Source organism: Molossus molossus, unplaced genomic scaffold (genome assembly GCF_014108415.1).
Source record: "Molossus molossus isolate mMolMol1 unplaced genomic scaffold, mMolMol1.p scaffold_m16_p_7, whole genome shotgun sequence".
NCBI lineage: Eukaryota > Metazoa > Chordata > Mammalia > Chiroptera > Molossidae > Molossus > Molossus molossus.
This window is the reverse complement of record NW_023425401.1, coordinates 62,283,620-62,295,034: the sequence shown is the minus strand read 5'-3', so window position 1 is coordinate 62,295,034 and position 11,415 is coordinate 62,283,620. Positions and strand designations below refer to the sequence as shown.

The 11,415-nt window shown below is 38.9% G+C and overlaps 1 protein-coding gene across 2 annotated transcripts in view; it reads left to right on the top strand.

The window, feature by feature from the left end:
* The first annotated feature begins 3,964 nt into the window (after positions 1-3,964).
* PNPLA8 (patatin like phospholipase domain containing 8) overlaps positions 3,965-11,415 on the top strand; it is a 65,944-nt gene continuing 58,493 nt past the window's right edge. Inside the window, exon 1 of one of the 2 annotated variants that reach the window (XM_036246634.1) lies at positions 3,965-4,099. The gene's annotated coding sequence lies outside the window, so the exon portion shown is untranslated. The remainder of the gene's footprint in view (positions 4,100-11,415) is intronic. The other variant, XM_036246633.1, reaches the window with a different exon arrangement.

The following is an 11,415-nucleotide window of genomic DNA, read 5'->3' as shown; positions in this document are numbered from 1 at the left end:
TGTAACATAACATATTTACAAGTTCAGAGATTTGGGCATGGACAATTTTTTAGGAGGGCATTACTCTGCTAACCACAGTAACTATTCTATAATTATTTCCTGGCATATCCCTCACTCAGGTGATTTAAATGAAAATCTGCAGTGATGTGGCTAAATTTATTTTGGTAATAGCATTAAATTTTGTTTAAACAATAAAGAGACTACAGGTTCTTTGAGGATAACTCATTATAAGCTGGGCCTTAATAGGATTTAGAGAAGGGAATGATCTAAAATATACAATTGGCAAACCTTGTAAATATAATTAGAACAGCAAGTAAATGACATGGGAGTAATGTGGATATCTATTTTGTTTAGCAGCAAAAGCATATAGGGTTGAATAATAATTTAATATTATTACAACTATGATGTTTCATAAAGGCCATTAAGTATTATTAGTCTGCTATTAAAAACTAGATAATCTCCTATTTTACACAGTACTGAATTTATTTGGTTTGAAATTAACTGAAATTTGCTTTTCTCTTAAAACTTTTTTCCAACATCACAAGACTCATGAGTTTCTATTTTTATTAACTAGTAATCTAGAATAAAATTACAATTCAAGTCAACAATACAGAATTTTAGAGAGTCTACTATTTGCTGGGTATTTATGCTGGGTCTAGAAGATGGAAATATAGTTTCCTGCCTATAGGAAACTCACAGGCATATAAACATATAAATTATAATACTGTGCAGCCAGGGCACTAAGAGAAGCAAGCATAAATGGAAGGAATGATTTACTCTATGAAGTAATAAGATAAGGCTTTCCTGTGTTTTGTTTTGTGTGGTTTTTTTTTTAAAGGCAATTTATTTTTTAGAGAGGTTTTTGGTTTATAGCAAAATTGAAAGCACAGAGATTGCCCATAGACTCTCTACCCCCACACATACATAGTCTCTCCCATTATCAACATCTCCCACTAGATAATACATATGTTACTGTCAATGAACCTACAATGATGCATTAAGGTACCCCAAAGTCCACAGTTTACCTTAGGGTTTACTTTTGGTGTTGTACATTCTGTGGGTCTGGACAAATGACAGGTATCCATCATTATAGTATCATACTGAGTATTTTCATTGCCCTAAAAATCCTCCGGGCTACACCTTTTCACCCCTGCCCACCCCAACCCGTAACAACCACTGATCTTTGTATTGTCTCTATAGTTTTGCCTTTTATCAGAATTTCATATAGTTGGAATGATATAGTAGTCTTTTCAGATTGGCTTCTTTCACTTGGTCATAAACATTTAAGGTTCTTCCGTGGCTTGAAACTAATTTCTTTTTAGTGAATATTTAATAATATTCCATTGTCTGGAAGTATCACAGTTTATTTATACATTCACCTACTGGAGGACATTTTGATTGCTTCCAAGTTTGGCAATTATGAATAAAGTTGCTATAAACATCTGTGTGTAGGTTTTTGTGCAAACATAACTTTTCAACTACTTTGGGTAAATACAAGGAGCACTATTGCTGGAGGTAAGAGTTGTTTAGTTCTGCAGGCTTTTCTGGTTTTGAAGGAGGCGTGAGCAAAGGCAATGAAGTATGAAAAGTATAAAGTACGAAAAAAATTTGGTTGTGAGAATGAAGGCCTAAATTAAAGCAGTGGAAATGACAATGCAGAGCAGTGGAGAGATTTTGAAGAATCATCTGACTTCATGACCGTTAAAGGTATGGGTGTGGACAAGAGAGGGAAGGGCAAGGCAAGGGAGGGAAATGAACAGCAAAGAAGGAGAATGAGGATTTGAACAGCTATTTGAAAATTTCTGACATGGTAAGAAAAATCTAGATATTTGATAAAGGCTCACTAAATCAGGGAATAAAAGAAAGCAAGGAGAAAATGGATGGTAGCAGGTTTCTCTGAGTTCTCTTCTTGTCTGGGCCCTGTATTTGACCTGCCAAGTCCAGTTTCAGCATAAATCCTGTTCAGTCAGTTTAGAGCAAATTTCCCACCCTTGACATCTTATCATATTTGATATCTGATCAAATTCCTCATTTCTCACCCTTAATATCTGATCACACTGGTCTATCTTCAGCAAGAATTCTGTAAAGTCCATTTAGCAAGAATCACCCCTTACCCTTACTAATTTTCCATCCACTGACTTCTTTCACTCTGCTCATTGACTGTACATCTCCAGCTATCCTTGTTGTATTCATGGTTGAGGTCTAACACGTCTCCCTTATAGTAATCTTGACACCTATTGACAATAGAACTCAATAAAGTCTTTATCATTTTAACAAATATAAGAATAATTTTTTCGTTAACAATGGGGAGAAACATCTTTCCAAAAGTAAAGATACTTTCATATGCCTCTAAAGTTTAATTTGTGCATACATCTGTCCTGGCGCTAAAGAACCGAGTGACCATCAAAGCCAAATTAAAGCCAAACAGAGAGCAAAGCTGGCGGGCAACTGATCCCAAGATCTCGGAGATCAGCCCCGATTTTCAGCTACATTTTTATTTTATAGGGGGCTTGTTACAAATTTCTGCAACTGGCATTTCTTGATGGCCTTGGGGGAGAGCAAGCAAGCAAGCACAGAAGTGAGGCAGTTGGCGATAAGTGGGAGTGAGCGGAGGCGGAGGGAGCTGCGTCTGCACACTTCTATGGTCAGGGTTGCCCTACTATTCACTCTATTTTCTAAGTTCTAAAAATAACAAATTTGCTTAGAGGAGTACCAGGCCAGCTGGTATTTCCTCAGTTTGCCTCTGAAAGTTCCACAGTCGGCATTTTGTATTATTTAATCAGGGCGAGGTGATATGAACAGGCCAGCAAACATCTAACTAGTGTATAGGTAAATAGCATGCCTGAATTAGGTACTGCAGGGGTTTACCAAGCATTATGAAATACACAAACGATCCATATTTGCCCCAGGAGCCTAGCAAGCCGGCTTTCTCACCTTATAATAATGTCAGTCTGACACCTACTATGTTTGGCAGCTTATACAATTCTTTCTTAAAAGACTTTACAGTAATCTCACCGGGAGCTAAAGCTGATTAATACCAGTGAGAGTTGTGGTGAACCTGGGGGTAGAGAGAATCAGTCTTGGTAACATTTCGAGTTTGCGGTCTGGTAATGACACTTTTCTATGTTTCCTAACCTCAACTTATTTGCAAAGTCAATTCAAGGGTAAGAAAAGCTGCTGTAGCATGAAAGCTGCTTGACATATAAAAGAATGGGCATGGCTGTGTTCTAATAAAACGTTTTTTTATGGACACCGAATTTGAATTTCATGTCATTTTCATGTGTCCCAAAACAGTCTTTTTATTTTGTTAAGCACTGAAAAAATGTATAATCCATTCTTGGCTCACAGATGTTCAAAAATGGGGGTTGGGCCATATTTGTCCTAAGAGCTATCTATAGTTTGCTGACCTGATATGGATAAAATGTCAAATTCGAAAAATACAAGTGTTAAGTGTGGGGCTTTCTGTGAGGCAGTATATGCTACCTACAGACTAACTTCCAATAAGATAATATATGTGAACGTGCTTTCCAGTGCTATTTAGTCCGGTGGCCAAGCCCGGGTGTGGTGACAGCTAAGCGGTAGAGGCCCAGGCTCATACTGCTCACCACCCTCCGGGCGGTTAGTCACCCAGCGTCCAGCTCCGAAGTCCAGAAAAAGCGCAGACAGGGCCTTCAGGGACGTGGAGGTGAAGGCCCAGAAACAAGAGACCTGAAGAAAACAAACCGCCACGTTCTCCCCCAAGCGGCGCAGCTCCAGGCACAAACAGGCGCGTGCCCACACGTACGCCTCTCCCCTAACGCTCAGTCAGGCTCTGTTGCGCATGTCTAGGGGCGGGGGAAGAGCGGCGACAAACCGGGCAGAGGTCCCAGCGAATCGGAAAAGGTCCTCCCGGGTGGGCGGGTGGGCGGGTAGACGCGGACCGCGTTCGCGTCACTTCCGCTGGGGTGGGGCGGGGCGGAGCTAGGGAGGGGGTGGTGCCTGGGTGCTGCTCTTCGGTTTGTGTTGGAAGCTCAGCTGATGCAGGCTGGCTGGAGTGAACGTCAATGCTGGGAAGAGGCGCGTCGCCGCTGCCGCCGAAGTAGTTGCGGCCTGTATCTGGGTAAGTGGCCGCTGGGGTACAGAGGCGGGACGATAGGATTGGGAGGCAGGAAGCCTCGTAGTCCCGGACGCTTGTCCTGCCCTTCTGGTCTCCTTATCTCTCCTCGGAGGGCTTTTTCTGAGAGAGGGCGTTCCCAGCTTGCAGGAAGCTCCAGGACCGAGGTTTCAAAAGGCCACCAGAAGGAGCCTCGCAGGTGCTGAGGCTGTTGGGTGCGCGGTGCCCTCCACCTCTCCCGTTTCCGTGGGTTTTGTTGGAGCCGATTTGCAAATTGTTTTGATTTCCCTGGTCCCGCCCTGCGCTTCCTGTCCCGCCCCCGCGACTCTGAGCCTAGTTACCTAGAGTCTGTTTGGCTTTCCCGGACGGAGGGTTTTCCAGCAATTCGCTGACGACTGTCAACAGTTTCCCTATTCTACGTCATTCTCGAATGTCAGTGCGCTGGGTGACTATTGCCTGGTGTTTTTATTTATCAACGATTTCTTTTTAACGCCACCAACATTTAACTCTATCCCTAAGTACTATTGCTCAAGCGGATTCAGGTGTGTGCTTTTTAAAATGTGAAACTGTGTGAATCATTATGTTGTTGTGCTCCCCGTCATTGCCATTACTGTCATCATGCTGGGAGAAACCTGGTTTCTGTGCTTAATACAATGATAACAATAAAGAAAAGTGGTGACTCCTAGGAAAAACTTAGATATTTGGCATTAGGAACTGTCGTGTAATCTTATTTAAAGTGGTGTTTTTATTTCCAGGAACAGTACTAATTGTTGAAATTTCAAAAGTGACAAAACTGTTTCTGTGTATCGAGAAAATGCTGTTAAAACAGTGAAATATTAAGAATTTAAAATCTGATACTTTTCTAAAGTATATTAAACTGTGAACTGAGAGTTTGTGGCTCTTATGAGGTAGCTTTTTAAAGCCCATAGTAGTTATTTTGTTAAATTACTTGTGCAAATTAGTTTTACTTTCAATATAACAACATGTTCTGATTTCAAAATTTTTATTAATCAATTAGCATTTCTTATTCTTTTTTGTTAATCCTCACAGGAGGATATTTTTCCATTAATTTTTAGATGGAGTGGAAGGCAGGGAGTGAGAGAGAAGTATCATGTGAGAGATTGGTTGCCTCCCTCACGACCCCGACTGGGGCCTGGGATCGAACCTGCAACCCAGGTAGTGCCCTTGACTGGAATTCAACTGAGATAGAACTGAGACCCTTCTGTCTGCAGCCCTCGTGCCACACACTGAGCCAAATCGGCTAAGGCAGTCAATTTTTTCTTAATGTTGATATTATTTTTCTATTTCTGTGTGAGATCTAAATTAAAACCTTGAAAGCAATATCCTCTTAACGAGTGATGTTGAGTAAAAGGATCAATTTCACTAGTGTAAGTATTTACTTCACATGCAAAGGTAAAAGTACAGTTTGTACTTTGACTTGTTTTGTTGGTTCAGTAATGATAGGAATTTTGCTGAAGGTACACACTGCCTCACTTGTGGAACATATTTATGAAAATGTCAGAGAGTTAGAGCTGTTGTCTCCTCATGTCCTAGTATTTCTCTCCCATTTCTTATATTTTACCTTGTTCATTATCCATCACTTTTTAGAACTTGCTGTTGTATTCATTGCCCTGACGTTTTTCAGGCTATCTTTTCTCCTGTGCTTTTTTGTTTCCTTAGACAATTCCTCTTTCTAACTCTGGGTGGCAGTCAAGGCTCTACCCTATTCTCTCTAAATCACGAGTTTTAAAATTTGAAACCCAAGAAGTACATTAGTATGTCCATGAATATCCTGAAATGTCATGGAAAATATAGTGTATATATGCAAATAAGCATTTTTCAAGGAAGAGGAGCTTTTTTCAGGTTCTGTGATTCCCAGATTTTCAAGAATTATTACTATAAACCTTTCTTTGGTAAATTCAATCTTTTGGTTTCAGCTGTCACTGTGCTAACTCCAAACGTAAATCCACAGCCTATGTTCCTATAGTACATCTGCATTTGAATGTCCCACTGTCAATACAAGAGATTTTTCTTTCATATTTAATTGGCCCCCTTCCCAGTTATCTCATATTTACAAATGACATTCTCCTTGTTGTCTCTGGTTAAAAATCCTTAAATTGCCTGGCCAAGTGTGGCTCAGTAGTTGAGCGTGGACCCATGCACCAAGAGGTCACCGGTTCGATTCCCAGCCAGGGCACATGCCCAGGTGGTGGGCCTGATTCCCAGTGAGGGGCATGCAGGAGGCGGCTAATTGATGTTCTCTCTCATCTGTTTCTTTCTCTCTTTCCCTCTCCCTTCCTCTCTAAAATCAATAAAGAAAAAAAAATTTTTTTAAATCCTTAAGTTTTATCCCATTCTTCCTTGTCCTGTGTTGTTGTTTCCCCATTTTCAAAGTGTGGCTCAGAGTAGTCCTCTTCTCCATTATAATACCGTTACCTTAATTCAAATCCTTGTAACTTTATGCCTGCATTATTGCAATAAGTGAAGTTTCCTATAAATTCATTGTTTCCATCTCAGCAGAGCCTCGGCCTTGAAATACCCACATTTCCTCTCCATTCCATTTATACCTCCATTGTATTAATACTACCCTATAAATAGGTAGCTTAATCTCCCCTGCCCTTTTTTCAGTTGATGATGGTACCTCTCACTTTACATTCTTTTCTGTATATTTTTGCAATCTAACTCTTTTTCTAGCTGAATTCACTCTCAAAACTCTTATCTGCATTTACTGGCTTTGTGGTTTGGGAGCAGTTACATTAAACTTGTTGGTTTTGTTAATAGCTCTCTATGTTTAGTAATTTTTGCTTGATAATTGTCGTTTTTAGAGAGGCATATTAAAATATTATAACCATGAAATTGTCTAGTCTTCCTGTAATTGTTTTCCCCCTTTTTTTGCTTTATATATTGTATTTCAATGCCAGATTGATAGGTATATTTATAATTGGTTATGAGGGTTATATCCTATTGGAAAGAAACAATTCAGATCCTTTACTGTAGTCTGGGCTTATGTAATTCATCTTCTGCTTGACTCTTGGGCCCGTCTTTACCATTTTTCCTGTTTCTACTTCCCTTCAACCACCTTGTTCTTCTTGATGTTCCTGAATAGACAAAGCATTCCTATTTCTAAAGGTTGGTTGCTTTTTCCACTGCCTTAAAAGCCTTTTTTTCAGATATTTATTTATTTATTTTTAATCCTCACCCAAGGACATTTTTGCATTTATCTTCAGATAGAGCGGAGTGAGAGGGAGGAAGAGAGAGAGAGAGAGAGAGAGAGAGACACACAGACAGACAGACACATCAACATAAGAGAGACACACAGAGTAGTTGCCACCCACACAACCCTAACCAGGGCCAGGGACAAACTGCAACCAAGGTACGTACCCCTAGAGAAACCGAACCCGGGTTCCTCTGGTCCACGCTCTTAACTGCTGAGCCAAACCAGCCGGGGCTCAGGTACATTTAATAATTTGCTTCCTTGCTTTAGTCACATCTTCAGTAAAGTGTCAACTCAATTCTTCTCCTGATGACTTCAACTAAAATAGTACTGTCTGTGTCCTTCCTCCCCAACCCCCAGCTTTATTTTTCTTTATGACTATTCTCCACCTGATATTATACAATATATGAGTTCTTTTTGTTAATAGATTGTGTTGTTCTCCAAGACCTAAAAGACTGGCACAGATTTAATATATAAATGGATTATTCCTTTTTCTCTCATATAGTATCCCTTTTTTAAAAATCCTTATTTAATTATTTTACCTTAAAATTGCCTTAAAGTGCTTTTTTGTTTTCTTTTGGTTACTATGTGCCTGGTATACAATTTTTCAAATTCTGTTATTTTTAGTTATTCTTTGTCATTATGGTATAGGTATGTCAAGTAACTGGCATGTATCTGAAGTTTTCATTTCAGAAATTTGCTCTTCCTATTCACTTTTTGTACAGTCTCTCTTTTTTTGCCTCCTTATTTTTGTTCCCTCTGTTGTATCATTGACACTGTAAATCTACTTAATTTTTTTCCATTATTTCTAAATCCTGCTTATACATTTTCCTGTTGGCTATATTTGCTAGTACTCTCTTGATGTGATAATTCATTTCCCTGCATGTTTTGTAATCTTTGTGAGATAACTGCAGTGGTAGTGGCTTAGTATAGGGGTCCCATTTGCTCTGAGCTTTGGAAGTGTCCTTTCAGTTGACTTTGCTGAGGCCCCACGGGATTCACCAGCTCTGACTAGTTTTCATTTGCTTAGGGTCTGTGTATCAAGGTAATACGACTCCAAATCCAAGTCTGTAATTCCTCTTCAACTATGGATTTCCCACTATTTTTATTTTATTTTTATGGTAAAAAAAACCAAAGTTTCCATTTGAACCATTTTTAAGTGTGTAGTTCAGTGGCATTAAGTTCATTAACATTGTTATAAAACAGATCTCTAGTTCTTTTTCATCTTGAAGAACTAAAACTCTATACCTGTGAAATAACAACTGTCCTTTGCGCTAGTCCCCCAACCCTTTGTAACCACCATTCTGCTTTTTTTTTCTTTATTGATTTTAGAGAGAGAGAAAGGAAGAGGGAGAGAGAGACAGAAACTGATGAGAGAGAACATTGATTGGCTGCCTCCTGCATGCCCCCCACTGGGGATTGGGCCCATAACCTGGGCATGTGCCCTGACTGGGAATCAATCCAGTGACCTCTTGGTGCATGAGTCAGTGCTCAAACACTGAGCCACACCATCCGGGCCCACCATTCTGCTTTCTATATCTATGAATTTGTCTACTCTAGGTACTTCATATAAATGGAACTAGTATTTTCCTTTTTGTGACTAGCTTGTTTCACTTAAAATAATGTCCTAAAGGTTCATCCATATTTTGTAGCATGTGATAGTATTTTCTTCCTTTTTCAAGGCTGCATAATATTGCATTTCTTTGCCATATTTTGTTTATCTATTCATCTGTCATGGGTTGTTTCCACCTCTGCTATTGTGAATAGTGCTGCTATGTACATAGTTGTACAAATAGCTCTTTGAGACTCTGCTTTCAATTCCTTTGGTTATATACCCAGAAGTAGGATTTGTGGATCATATACTAGTTATAGCTTTAATATTTTGAGGACCCACCATACTTTTTTTCATAGTAGCTGCACCATTTCAATTCCACCAACAGTGCTCAAGGGTTCCAACTTTTCCACATCTCTGCCAACATTTGTTATTTATTTATTTAGATAGTAGACATCCTAATGACTGTAAGGCATTATATCATTTGGTTTTGATTTGCATTTCTCTGATGATCAGTGATGCTACGCATCTTCTCCTTTGTGTGTTGGCCATTTCATATCATCTTTGGAGAAAAGTCTAAGTCCTTTGCCCATTTTTAATTGGGTTGATTTTTGCTGTTGAATTGTAAGAGTCTATTATTGGTTTTGAGCGTGGTTTTATATCCACAAGTACTTTAATTGTATTTTATCAAATATTTTGGTGTTGGGATTATAAAGCTTTTATGTTAATTAGGCTTATTCATTGACTATAAGTCCTGGGTAGTTTAGAAGAGCCAGGCGTGCAGATATGTTTGCTTCTTTTCACTCCTCCCTACTGTGAAATTGGGTATTTTAAAATATTCTCACATGCAAATTAAAAAGATTTTTAGTTCAGCCTACCATCTTCTGAACAATCACAATAGGTTCTTGGTTTCTGTCTTTCTCAGTGTTGTCCCATTACTCCATTCTGTCAGAGATCTACTGGAATCATCTTTTAATGTGATCCCTTTGCTTAAAATACTTTATTGACAGTTTGATTTTCAATCTTCTTGGCAAGATTTATAAGACCTTTCATCTTCTGGTCCAAACTGTCTTGGTAATATCATCTTCTACCTCACCTTTATTATTCTCTCCAGATCCTGGAGTGAAACTAGACTACTTATAGTTTTTGCTCATATTGTGTATGCTTTCTTAAATGCTTTTTTGTGTTTCCTTGTGTTTATTTTTTCCCATTAGTTAAAATTCTTTAAATCTCATCTTTACCCCATAATGAATTTCTTTTTGACTTTGCCCAATTTTTAACATCTTTTTTTCAAAGTTACCTGGATATTTACTTTCACCTTGTGTCTTCCATTCACAAGGCACCATCTATTAAAGTGCTTTAAAGCGTTCAATTTCTCTCATTACAAAAGTAATACCTGCCCCTTGTAAAAAATTCAGACATTACAAAAATAAAAAGTTCTTCTATTCTCTTTTGATCTCATTCCTCAATTCACAAGAATAAATAAACTGGTGCTGATTCGTCCCAAATCTTTCTGTGCGTGTGTGTAGCCACAGATTTAAACTATATTGGTATGTTTTTGTTTTCCTTTATTACATAATATCTGTATATCTACATCTATGTGTCTTCATGTGTCTATACTACATACAGTGTTGCAACTTTCCCTTTTCACTGTACTCTGTATGAAGGATATATCAATATACAAAGATCATTTGATTCTCTTTAGCTGGTATGGTCACTCATTCTATTGTATGTATGTACCAAAATTTATTTAACCATGCCTTGCCAGAAGACATTTAAAGTTGTTTTTTAGTGTTTTATTATTGCAGTGGGGATTGTGTGTATATATCTTGGCACTCTTTTTTTTAATCCTCACCCGAGGGCATTTTTTTACTTATCCTCAGATAGAGTGGGATAGAGAGAGAGAGAGAGAGAGAAACATCGACACGAGAGGAACACATTGCCTGGTTGCCTCCTGCACCACCTGACCAGGCCTGGGGACTGAACCGCAACCAACGTATGTGCCCTTGACCGAATTGAACCCGTGACTCTTTGGTCTGTGGGCCGATGTTCTCACCACTGAGCAATTCTATTTTTTTTTTTTTTAATCCTCACCCGAGGACATTTTTCCATTTTTTGTTCAGGTATAGTGGGAGGGAGAGAGAGGAACAGAGAGAGAAAGAAACATCTACGTGAAAGGGACACATTGAGTGGCTGCCACCCGCACAACCAACCAGGGCCGGGGAAAAATTGCAACTGAGATATGTGCCCTTAGTGGGAACAGAACCCGGGTCTCTCGGGACCACAGGCCGACGCTCTAACCACAGAGCCAAACCGGCTAGGGCAGCAATTCTTTTTTTAAAAACTATTTTAAGTTTTTATTATGTTTTTAAGATAAAACATACAAAGAGGGCACAAAATATTAAGTATATAGCTTGGATAATTTTTAGTACTATTAAATTCTTAATTTTCTTTTTAAAATTTATTTTTATTATTGAAAGTATTATAGATGTCCCTCCTTTTTCTACCATTGACACCCTCCTCTCCACTCCCCCTTCCCCCTCACTGCACTGTTGC